This window comes from Lactuca saligna, chromosome 3, assembly GCF_052625555.1.
Source record: "Lactuca saligna cultivar CGN05327 chromosome 3, ASM5262555v1, whole genome shotgun sequence".
In the NCBI taxonomy this organism is placed as follows: Eukaryota; Viridiplantae; Streptophyta; class Magnoliopsida; order Asterales; family Asteraceae; genus Lactuca; species Lactuca saligna.
The window spans coordinates 225,602,749-225,616,221 of record NC_136419.1 but is presented as its reverse complement, the minus strand read 5'-3'; the positions used below and the strand labels follow the sequence as shown (position 1 = coordinate 225,616,221).

Genomic DNA, 13,473 nt, shown 5'->3' with positions numbered 1-13,473 from the left:
AAACTAGACCACATCAAGATTTGGGGTTGCGAGGCTTTCATGAGACACGAGACTCATGATAAGCTCGAACCTCGAAGCGAGAGGTGTATTTTCATCAGCTACCCACAACAATCCTTTGGTTACCTCTTCTACAGACCTAGTGATAATGTGGTCTTTGTAGCAAGAAGAGGAGTCTTTCGAGAAAGAGAGTTTATAAGCCAAGGAGACAGTGGGAGGCAAATTGATCTTGAAGAAATTCAAGAGTCAAGTGGTGAAGGAACTTCAAATACTAGCCCTCAACTTGAGGAGGAAACTCCTGTTGAGCCAATTGACGAATCTGTACATATGAGGCGTTCCACGAGAGTTAGGAGTGCACCTGAGCATTACTATGGATTCCATATTACTGCAGAAGGTGAGACACTTATTAGTGATGGGACACTTGTAAGTCAAGATGACCCTAACAGCTACGAGGAAGCCATGGCAAGCCCCGAGTCTGCTAAATGGAAAGAGGCTATGGATAGCGAGATACAATCCATGTATGACAATCAAGTTTGGAACTTGGTTAAGAATGTACCAGGTCGTAAGACAGTAGGGTGCAAATGGATCTTCAAGAAGAAGACCGACATGGATGGTAATGTACACACTTATAAGGCTCGACTGGTCGCAAAGGGATTCTCTCAAATTCCTGGAGTGGATTATGATGAGACCTTTTCTCCAGTAGCCAAAATTAAGTCTAATAGGGTTATGTTAGCCATAGCTGCATTTCATGACTATGAAATTTGGCAAATGGATGTTAAAACCGCTTTCCATAATGGAAAGTTGGCTGATGATGTTTACATGAGTCAGCAAGAAGGTTTTGTCAGCAACGAGTACCCTAATAGAGTGTGTAAGCTTGAGAAATCCATTTAGGGATTAAAGCAAGCACCTCGCAGATGGAATCTTTGCTTTGATGAAAAGGTCAAGGAATTTGGCTTTTCTAGGAGTGAAGATGAATCTTGTGTGTATGTCAAGGCTAGTGGGAGTATAGTTAGTTTTTTGGTATTGTATGTGGATGACATACTACTCATAGGAAACGACATCCCAACCCTACAGGAAGTAAAGTCCTGGCTTGGGAAGTGTTTCGCAATGAAGGGCCTTGGTGAAGCTGCCTATATTCTAAGGATAAGGATCTTGAGAGATCGGAGTAAAAGACTAATTGGACTTAGTCAAAGTACCTACTTGGATAAGGTGCTGAAGAGATTCAGCATACAGGACTCCAAGAAAGGAGAGTTACCCATCCAGAGTAACGCCAAATTGAGTAAGACACAAAGCCCTAGCATTGAGGCTGAGATATTAGAAATGAGTCGAATACCTTATGCTTCGGCTGTAGGATCGATCATGTATGCTATGACGTCTACTCAACCTGATGTAGCCTTTGCCCTGAGCATGGTTAGCAGGTATCAGGGGAACCCTGGCAAGGCACACTGGACTGTGGTAAAGAATATCCTCAAGTACCTACGAAGGACTAAGGACTGGGTCCTTACCCTCGGTGGGAGTGATGACTTGAGAGTTGTAGGGTATAGTGATGCTAGCTTCCAGACTGATAAGGATAATTTCTGCTCTCAGTCGGGCTAGGTCTTTACCCTAAACGGGGGAGCAATTTCTTGTAAGAGTTCCAAGCAAGAGACAGTGGCTGATTCAACTTGTGAATCAGAGTATATTGCAGCGAAAGAGGTGGCAAAGGAGGCTATATGCCTAAAGAACTTCATCGGAGACCTTGGAGTTGTACCAGCTATTAAAGAGCCAATGGAAATTTTCTGTGATAGTGAAAGCGCTGTTGCCTTAGCCAAGGAACCAAGGGATCACGGGAGATCCAGGCACATCGACAGAAAATACCATTTTATTAGACATCAAATAGAAGCAGGACTCCTCGTGGCAAAGAGGGTATCATCGGATGAGAACCCAGCAGATCCCCTCACGAAGGAACTGACTCGGGTTAAGCATCTTCAGCATGCTCAGAGCATAGGGTTGAAGGATGATATTAGATTTAGTAGTTAGGTAACCTCGAAATTTGTAAAGTGTAATTGACATTAGATGATAAATAAAAGGTGTTTTATTTATGAGTAAAGTGTTGCTATCTCTTGTCAATCGTTTACTATATTTCTTTTGCATGTTTTGACTTCCAGAATAATTTTGTTTGGTATAACATATTATTCAAACCTCCACAGTCAGTCATATGTCGGAAGTAGGTATGAATCAAGACTGTCATGATTGGTTGCAGAGGTCTAAGGTGTTAGACAAGGCTACAACAATCATGAGTGCTCATAAGTTCTGAGCATTGGACTCAACCCACGCTCACTGGAATCACTTCATGCAATTCTATCTCGAGTGATCGTGAGATGGTAATATCATATAAGTCTTCAAACCTAGTGATATGATTTGTTACTTAAAAGTTGGTTATGCATTGATTGTACGAAAATGCATTGGTAACTCGATGTTATAAAACGCGCTTTTGTGTGTAATTCAATGAGTGGTAGAACAAACATATGAGTCGAAGTTTATCTGTTTCTTCTTGGATTAGAAGCTGATATCTGGGCCCCTCGATGATTTTGTTTTGACCTATGTACCGGGCCCGGTAAGAACTAAGTTGATGTGTTCAATTAAGTTCTTTGTCAAACAAATCGGAAATCGGGAAACAAACTGTTGGACAATAAGTAAGACATTGTTCCATGTATTTGTCCGACTGATATCTAGAACAGAGGATTATATGATCACTTATCTTAAATGGCGTACCATCATCTTCTTAGTTCCGAGAAACCTTGAAAAGAGCTACGATTTCCGATCGGTTCCTAAAGTCATACTTGCAGTAATAGTTATTAGACTTATCCAAGTGGGAGACTGTTGGATAAGGTGTCTAAGTTTATAACTATTTCTGGTATGTGCTTGACCCGACCCAGCATGGTCCATTTGGGTTGTATGGCACCATGCAATTGGATAGACTAAATGAGAGAAATAACACTTGGAGCTTATTAATATATTATAAGTTCTAATATATTAATAATATTATTTGATTAGTTTGATCAAGAATAATTTAGAATTAATTAAGTGATCAAAAGATAACTAATTAAATATATGGGTTGATCATGTAAATCATCCATATCTTGTATAGTGTGCTAAGAGGCTCCATGGATTATCAAGTTGGGTTCCACCCATAGGATGCTCCATGGATGCTCCATGGGAATTACAAACCCATGGGTCATGGAAATGAAGAGTCATGACACATTAGGGTTTACGTGGTGTAACCCTAGATGTGTCAACACTATATAAGGATCTCATTCTCCACCAAAATCGGCTACACATGTGAAACAAGAGGGCTAGGCCGATTTCAAGTAGTGTGCATTCTCTCAAAAGTCTTTCCCAGAGCATTTGTTGTTGTGTGAAGCATTTGAGGCATCACACTTGGGGTGCTAGGCTCACAAGGTTTCAAGGAACATAAGCAACAACAAGGTAAGTTATTCTATCTATCATTCAAGTTAAAAATTGTTCCCCATGTATGCTAGATAGGAATATTGCCTTGGAATTCAATTTTGCATGATAATTAGACAAACATAGATCCAAGGTTATTAGGGTTGCATGTACACTTAGGAAGTGTTAGAATGCTCAAAACCCATCACTTGCCCCCTGCATCGGACCCAAGTCCGGACTAACTTGGGCCTTTCCCACTACATCGGTCCGAAGTCCAAACTAACTGGGGCCTTGCCCCCTGCATCGGACTGATGTCCGGAAACTGACTGAACACATCATAACATAATCATAACTACTAGCATAAACATATATACTACATACTACATCGGACCAAAGTCCAAAACATATAAAAACAAAAACATGCTTGAATCACAAAGACATCAAGTACACTGAACTACTGCATTGGACTGAAATCTGGAACTACTGCTAACTAAAAGAGTCGTCATTATGGCCGTTGACTCGTTCCTATTGGAGGGAAACTCACCTGAACTGCTGAACTCTGTTGATAATCATCTGGCTGCTAATCGACTATTCTCTACAGCGCTGCTCTCCTAGATCACCGAGCTACCAACACCAAATAATAGAACTTAGCTTAAACTGTCCTCCAAAGGTCAACTAGTCAACTCTGGTCAAGGTCCTGGTCAAATTCAAGTTTCCAGTTGACCTGACTTGCCGAGTTGTTCTATAAACTCATCGAGTCCATGCCCCTCTATCTCCAAAACAACCCTGACTCCACTCGTCGAGTTTGGAAATAACTGGACGGGTTCTCCTTCAACTAACACTTCGGGACCATCTTCAACCGACTCGCCTAGTTCATCTTCGAACTCGTCGAGTTCATCATCATCGCATGAAAGTCTAGGCTTTGACTCGCCGAGTTGTATGAACAACTCGTCGAGTTCATCTTCATAACTAAGAAAATTGTCTTGGACTCGTTGAGTTCCTCATTGAACTCGTCGAGTGCTACGATCTTCATAACTATTATGGGTCCTGACTGACATAATCCTCCTTAACCCCACTCACTAATCCGACTTATAAACATAAGGATTTGGGTTTGCGACCCGACTCACCGAGTCCATGAACTGACTCGCCGAGTCCTCCTTGTGACATCTCTACTCTGTTGATTTTAGTCCATCTCAACACCTCCAACTCATAGATCTGGACTCCTTATGCTAGCATTGCACGTAAAGTTGCTAACTTTACGTGCATGCATGGTGTTATGAGGCTAGAACACCAAATCGAAGCTAATTATGAAGATGAAGGTCAAGAAATGGAACCCTAACTAGATAAAGCCAACCATTTTGAGCTTCCAAAGCTCAAAAGTGTCCAGATCTGCTGTCCAATCCATCCTCAAAGGCTTATCACCCGAATTCTACTTAGAAATGGTCCAATTGTGACAAAAAGGAAAAGCTAGAAAGAGATCTATCAATTGAAAGCTCAAGATTCAGACTTTTACCTCCTAATAGTTGCTAAATCGATATGGAGGTTGGATCTGCTCTTCCTTCCTTTCCCTTTTCCTTCCAAGCCTCCAAGATGCACTCCATTGGCCCTTGAACTTCTTCAAAAGCTCAAACAATGGAGTTGGGTGGCTAGGGTATTGGGTTCTGGACGAGAGAGGTTTAGAATGAACCCTAGGGAAGAGAATAAGATGCTTAAATAGTGTACCAAGTCCTGGAATTAGGGTTTCCCAACCCAGACCAGACTCGCCGAGTCCACTCGCCACCTCGTCAAGTCGGTCACTTACTTTTCCACACGGAGCCCGCTCCGACTCGTTAATTTCTTCCTTGAACTCGACGAGTTGACTCCTTATGCTAAGGGCTTTCCTTTCCTTTCTTGGTCTTTCGGATTCTGGGTGTTACAAGGGTTGCATGAACACCTTAGGAGTGTTAGAATGCTCAAAACCCTTCAAAATCGTCAACAGAAAAGCCATATCGGTGGATGATTTCATCAAAGAAATTAGTCGTCAGTAACCACAACCCCACTCTAAAGATTCAAATTGGGAATCCGACCTTCCCCGACAACGGCTGATAGATGAGCTGCACTCCATGCTCCATCCTGAAATCAAAACGTAGCTGCAAAGACTCAAACTCCTCCAGAGTTGGCTCGATTCCAAATCGAACAATCACTATTGTTGTTTTAGTGCAAACACGAGAGAGAAGAAAGAGGATGCAAAGAGAATTCAGAAGCAGTTGAGAACGAAAAGGGGAGAAGAAAACCGCTCTTAATGAGATAGGTTTAAATGAGGAGCGGGAATATTGAATTATCCTCATGATAAATCCATTTGCGCTAACGGTTCCATCATAATAGTCGAACATCCAAACTAGATCATGTTGCGCCAATGCCTACACCTACTAGCCTAGGGGACTTGTTAACGTATCCCTCTAGGAATACGTTAAAGATAATAGAGTTGCTATCTTTAGGATGACCTAGCTAAAGATTAGTAACCCGCCTAATGTCATACCCTCACCATCACCCTCACGGCCTCGCACTAGGACTCTTGTGCTTGGCGCTCTCACACGTAGGTCCAACTCCAGATGACAATCTCTAGTCCATAATAAGCTAAAACAAAATCAACCACTCCCTAGGGCAACAAGTGTAATGCTTAGAGCTTTATCCTTTATTCCAATTACACCAATATCAGAGATGAATACTAGTGGTGGATGAATCACCAATGGGACTTCCCTACATCCTATTGGCCCAGACGGGACAAAGGAAACCGTTAGGATCTAGATCAACAAATGATTGGTATAAAAGGATTCATTCTCCTTCAGAGAGGAGGATGACCTCCTTATAGCTAAAAGCCTTACCTTTGTATTCTATCGTACACACTCACACTTACTAGATCGGTGGAGCTTCGTCCCGGGACCACCTCCCGGACATCAACTGATGCTGCCTCTTCATTGTTGTGATGACAGGGTGAACTCAGATTGAACCACCACAATACATTGTTAAGCCAGGGCAGATAACGCAACACAAAGATTTTTATAGTATAATATCCTAATAAGTAACAAACTGAAAGTACAATACAACAATTAGGATTTTCAAAGTAAAATATCATAGTAAGAAACAAAATTTTAATATGATTTTATAATGTTTAGTTTTTAATCTAAGAAACAAATTCAACTCTAGGAAAACATCTTTTATTTTAGTCTAATCTAGTCTTGTGCCAAGTACAAAATGCTACCTTAATTGCTTTCTAAATATTTATGAAAATTCTAACACTTTAATTATTCATAAATTTCATAGAATTAAAGATTTTATGACATCTTAGAATTAGTTAGTATATTTTGAAACCATTATAATAAATCATATTGACCAAATTTCCCTTAAATATAAAAAAACATTTCACATAAGATAAATTGACCAAATAACCCCTAACCCTTGAAGAAGATCATGTATCATACATATGACATCATTACTGCTTTCAACAACAAAGTATCAGACATAACAACAGAGCATCTTACATCCCTTTAAAAATATTTACATCTAATTCCTACATAATTGAAACAATAATGGATATTGAGGACATATTAAAATAACAATCATATAGTAAATATTCAAAATATCCCAGTTATAATCACTATAAACTGTAGCCAAATTGACAGTGTTGTTTTCCTTTTTTTGGACAACAAGAAAAATCTTATTAAATGGCAACAACCAACAAGACACTAATTGAAAACAACATTACAAACAGTTTTTGGATCTAAGCACCAAAGATCACAAGACAGATTCCTACGTTATTTATATCTATTCTAATCCAATTATAAGAGAACATTTGGATCTAATTAAAGAAGATATGTGTCGAGTTCACCAAGCCTTTGTACAACATGTTGTTTCTTACACGCCATAATACCCATATGAAAGTGAGTATAATCACACCAATCTCCATTATCAACCAATAAAATCAATAGAAAAAATTATAAGAGTATTGCATTAAAACATTATATCACCTTCCATTAAAATAGGATCAGAACAATGCTAGTGATACTCTCGTTAGCATTAATGAAACTTAATGTTGCCTTGCATTTAAACATCTAGATGCTCCTTCAATTGGAGACTACATATAACTGAAATCGAAAGAAAAAATCAAATAGTTCCAACCTGGTGTAAGAAGAAACGTAAATGTCAAAACTCTACTTCTACATCAAAATTACATATTCAAAAGAATTCCATTTAAATAAAATCTCAAAACTAGGTCATACACTATATCAAAATTCTACTAATTCTATTTTTACATGAGGAAGTCTTGTATCTTCTAAACAAAATTTACAAGGATGGAGGAGTGAATGGGAAGATGAGATGATGACCTTGTGTTCAAGGTGAGGAGGAGAGAAGTGGTGGCATGGGGAAACCAGTGAAAAAGAAAGAAAAGAATCAGTATCGGATGATTAAAAGTGGAAAAGTTCTTTCACTCCCATTTATTTCAAAAAAACGTTCACAAAAATCAATATAACCACATCTAATATGGATTTTTTTAATAACTGCACTACATTTAGTATACCCTATTTTCTGTTTTCTTGTAGTGACACGTATCAGAGTGGAACACACTAGTGGCGACACTAAAACGGTAGTCGCAAAGATTTCTTGTAATGGTGCTTCATATTACAAATATGGAATACAATTCAATATACTTTTAATAACTAGACCACAAATATCAAAAACCAATTCATATATAAATTAAATAGTTAATATTTCTCCAACTAACAATTATTTGGATCATCTATAAATATATAATAACATCTGTGCTTCATGTTAACATTTCAGCATCAAGACATATAACTATGCGCAACATCTAGATATATATAAAGAATTTTCCATTGAAATTTGAGACGGAAATTATAGTTAAAGTTATATTTATAACTTTATGTTAAAACTTTTTTAATATAGAGTAAATTACACGAATGGTCTTTATAAATTATAGTTAAAGTTATATTTATAACTTTTTGTTAAAACTTTTTTAATATAGAGTAAATTACACGAATGATCTTTATGGATTGGGGTAATTTGCGTGCTTGGTCCCTAACTTATTTTTTAAACTTGAAACGTCTGTGGTGTTTGTTTTTTTCATGCGTTTGATCCCTGCTGTTTCCTTTTATTACGCATTTGGTTCCTATCTTATTTAAAAGAATATTATTTAAATAGAAAAAAAATGATGGATATGTAAGGTAAGGTGGCCATTTGAGGGTGAGGTTGTGTTTATTTAAATAAATAAAAAAATCAATGAAAATATTGTCTTTTTAGGTAAGAAAATAACCAAACGCGTAACAAAAACAAATAATATGAATTTTCCAAGTTAAAAAAATAAGTTAAGAACCAAATGCGTAAACTACGAAAACCATAGGGACCATTTGTGGAATTTACTCTTTAATATATTAGGATCTTAATATAAAAATAAGCAATAAGAAAATCAGTCACGTGAGATTTAATGAGTCAATGTAATAAATATACGCAAGTGTAGTTTTTCATTAATATATTTAGAATCTCCCATTAACAAATGGATCTATTATTTAGAGCCGCCAAATTTGAATGGTGATGTTTCCTAAACAATAAAATCCAATACCCAGTAGCGTAAGTATGTCATTAAATTTCGCAACTCTTGGACTATAAATAAGAGGTCAGCCAACCCCAAAGAGCATCACCTGGTGAACTAATCAATCACTCATACATAACTTCTCTCTAAAGGTCTTTCTTTTTCGCATGCGATTTATGTTATTGTAATTAATTCTATCTATCTTTAGTTTACATAGATCTCACAATACTTTCGATATTTGCAGGTTAATCGTCTATCTACAACATGGGTGCAGGTGGTCGAATGTCAGACCCATTTGATGACAAAAAGATTTTGGAACGAGTCCCGGTTGATCCGCCGTTTTCGTTAAGTGATTTAAAGAAAGCGATCCCTGCCCATTGCTTCAAACGATCTGTCATACGTTCATCTTACTATGTTGTTCACGACCTCATTGTTGCCTACGTTTTCTACTTCCTTGCAAATACATATATTCCTTTTCTTTCTACTCCTCTAGCTTACTTAGCTTGGCCAGTTTACTGGTTCTGTCAAGCTAGCATCCTCACTGGTTTATGGGTCATTGGTCATGAATGCGGTCACCATGCCTTTAGTGAATACCAATGGATTGATGACACTATCGGCTTTATCCTCCACTCAGCTCTCATGACACCCTATTTTTCATGGAAATATAGCCATCGAAATCACCATGCCAACACAAATTCACTTGATAATGATGAAGTTTACATTCCTAAACGGAAGTCGAAAGTCACGTGGTACTCAAAAATTCTTAATAACCCACCTGGTCGAGTATTCACTTTAGTTTTTAGGTTCACCCTAGGATTTCCTTTATACCTCTTAACTAATATTTCTGGAAAGAAATACGGAAGGTTTGCCAACCACTTTGATCCCATGAGTCCAATTTTCACCGAGCGTGAGCGAATTCAGGTTCTGCTATCAGATATTGGCCTTCTTGCCGTCTTTTATGCAATCAAGCTTGCTGTAACAGCAAAACGAGCTGCTTGGGTAATGTGCATATATGGAGTTCCGGTGCTAGGAGTTCATATGTTTTTCGTTATTATAACTTATTTGCACCATACTCATCTATCATTGCCTCATTATGATTCAACCGAATGGAACTGGATCAAAGGGGCCCTGTCAACAATTGATAGGGACTTTGGATTCCTAAATAGAGTTTTCCATGATGTTACACACACCCATGTTTTGCATCACTTGATTTCATACATTCCACATTATCATGCAAAGGAGGCAAGAGATGCAATCATTCCAGTTTTGGGTGAGTTTTATAAGATCGATAGGACTCCAATCTTTAAAGCCATGTGGAGGGAAGCTAAAGAATGCATGTATATCGAGCCTGACCAAGCTAGCGAACACAAAGGTGTTTTTTGGTACCATAAAATGTGATCAATTGCTGAATTCATTTTCCGTTTAACATTTTATATATGTATCGTATGCGTAAATAAACTACCTCAAATCAAAGTTTGAGTTGTTTTTACCGAACAATGTATTTCACGTAAAGATGGGTCTTGATGTATGGGATTTGCTTTTTATATCTTTTTTATTAAAATAGAGTTTGAAGAAAAAAATTTGCATTATTTTATACAGTGAGAAGAGACAATAAGACTTGTTCATATATTTTATTCCTTTGGACTTGGAGCGGTGAGTCGCCTCAACTTTTATTGAACTTTCCTTAGGCTTACTAAAAGTATCCCAATCATGAAAAGAATGATTAAATTTAACCTTGTAAGACTCACAGTGAGATGGAATCACACTACTAGAAAACTATTTTCGACGGCCATATCCGTCGGAAATTCATCGGTTATGCCGATTTCGGACTGAATACAGACAGAGTTAGATCTATTGGAAAAAAACAATGTGGGCATTATTTGTGACGGATTTTCGACAGAATTTGTAACGGATTACCGATGGAAAATTACATCGGGAATAAGATTACTGATGGAATGTTCTTTGACCAGGTTTGACCATATTTTCCAATGGATTACGGACATACACTATTAGTGACAGATTACCGATGGACTCTTTTAGTGACGGATTACCAATGAATGTTTTTTACTTTTCGTGACAGAAATTTCCTTAAGCCTTCAATAAATTGATTTTTGGTTTAAAAAAGCAGTAGAATGTTTTTATATATTTTTTCCCAAAATAAAAAAAAAAAAAAAAAAAAAAAAAAAAAAAAAAAAAACTCATTATATTTAACTTCAAAGTATCAAGTAAATTACAAGTGTTTAACATGTTCCGATAAAAATTGTTTTCCAAAAATAAACACTATAATAAACATTATCTGTACATTCAAAGTTCCAAATACATTACTAAGTGTTTAAAACATAAAAACTAATAATTATTTCACGGATTATCGTGGGGTTGTTGAATACTCTTATAAAAGCCGCCAATTACTCTTTAAGTGGTATTTGTCTTCATTGCATTTCTATTTCGCATCTCTTCATCCGTTTTGAACTTGTTCCTACAAATCTTACACCAAATTAACGCCTTGTTCCCAAGTTTCATTAAACGAAAAAAAAAGAAAGGGAAGGAAAATATGGAGAGAAAAGAAAGGGAGCGGAAGGAAGTGATTAACTTTTTCGTGTTCCCAAGTCCGAAGGAAAGGAAAGGGAGTTTTTTTTCTTTTTCTTTTTTTTTTTTTAAAATGTGTTACCGAGTTCGATCGAAAAGAAAAGAAAAGAAAGCTAAATAACAGCATTACAATCTTATCTTTTTTTTTTTTTGTCTTCACATTCGTTTACACATACATATGTATTTTGCAAATACCACCTACTTATAATATTAAATTAAATTATCAATGAGTAGCAAAACATAAATAATATTAAAATCAAAACACTTGTGGATATCTTTTAATTGCATTTGTCTATTTGTAAAGAAGCCAAACTATAAAAATCATCCAAAACAATGCAATTTAATCAAACTGCGATTCCAAAAACCATAATTCAATTCGTGAAGCAAAATAAAAAGTCGAACAAAGAACCAAGAAATAAACATCTATTCTCCCAATTCATCATTTACCTGCGCCCATCATTGTTTTTAGTAGATCTTTCCGTATGTTCATTAGACAAGTAAACAACATCCTCGCATCTGCTTAGTTACGACCCAAATACATGAGAACACCTGGTATTTCATTGGGTTTCAAACCCATCGGCTGCAATTCTTGATAAATTTCATCACATGTTAACTCATGATGGTAAGCACTTTCAAAGATTTTGTTACCTTCCATCATAACATTAGCCACATCACCAACAACATTCATAATCTTTGCTTCAATTCTTTCAAGTTTAGGTTGAGGCTGAGGTTCAACTTCCTTTTTTTCTTCATCTATGAATTTTCTTTTTTTAGGTTTACACTTTTTCGCACTTGAATTTTGTTCAGGCATAGGACATACCACTTGAATGTCATCTTCATCATCATCATCTATATGATGGTTCTCCGGTGTAACATCATTACTTGCTAATAAATCATCAACCTCTGAAATACTTTCTATTTTGATGTCCGTAGTCTTGTTAAACCTAGCATTTCTCTCCTTTACTGTTTCAACATTTTCTCCTGAAGCTCTATCTCTTGCAAAATACCAGTATTTGTTCAAAGTGGGCCACCTTTTTTGTCTTCAGTATAACTGCTTCAGGCTTTGACTATTAAAAAACACCACAATAAATTAAAATTATTATTAATAACATAATATAAAAGTAAACTAAATACAACCTTAGATGAACACTAACGTTAATTAAGTTATCCCAAACCTGCTCATCTACTTCAATTAGTTGGGTATTAGCATTCCAACCGAACCTACTCAAGGAAATCCCATTGAACATGTCATACCATTGTGAAAAACCAGATTTCAAAGTTTTCAAACGATTTTTTAGATGACTTTTAGTTAAATTCATGTTAAGTTAATTATTGAGCTCCTCAACCATATTCGCATATGCTTGTGAAGTAAAATTTCCATGAAGCCTATTTCCTTTTTCTTGTTGTTGTACCATTGCATCAACAAATGCAGCATCCATATGTTCTATCCAGTTCAAGAGTGACTTCTTACCGGTATTTACAAAAGGTTATTGCTTGTTTATTATCGGTTTCTACATAACATAAAAATAAACATACATTATTATAAAAAGAACATAGTTATAAAGTGTACAAGTTATAAAAAATAACATTAAAAAAGTTAAATAACACAAATAAATTCACAAAACAATGTTCAATAAAAAACCAAATTGCAAATGACGTAATATAACAAAATAATCTTAAACACTGTTGACATATTTATTTCATTGTTTGGATTTAATAAGTAATTAGTCCACATTTGATTTGCAATTGAGTTCCTCAGTTGCTTTGACATGTTGTTACCCTCACGCCCACCACTTTAATGATGTCTCACTTCCTCTCTTGGTGTACTTAACACCTCCTGTAATACCTCATCTTCAAGATCATTGTCACGATCTCCG

At 36.5% G+C, this 13,473-nt stretch overlaps 1 pseudogene across 1 annotated transcript; it reads left to right on the top strand.

Moving 5' to 3' along the window:
• The first annotated feature begins 9,068 nt into the window (after nt 1-9,068).
• On the top strand, nt 9,069-10,538 carry LOC145037870 (delta(12) fatty acid desaturase DES8.11 pseudogene; annotated as a pseudogene). Its single transcript, XR_013679029.1, has 2 exons — nt 9,069-9,162; nt 9,255-10,538. The product of XR_013679029.1 is annotated as a delta(12) fatty acid desaturase DES8.11 pseudogene (transcript).
• Nucleotides 10,539-13,473: the final 2,935 nt, after the last annotated feature.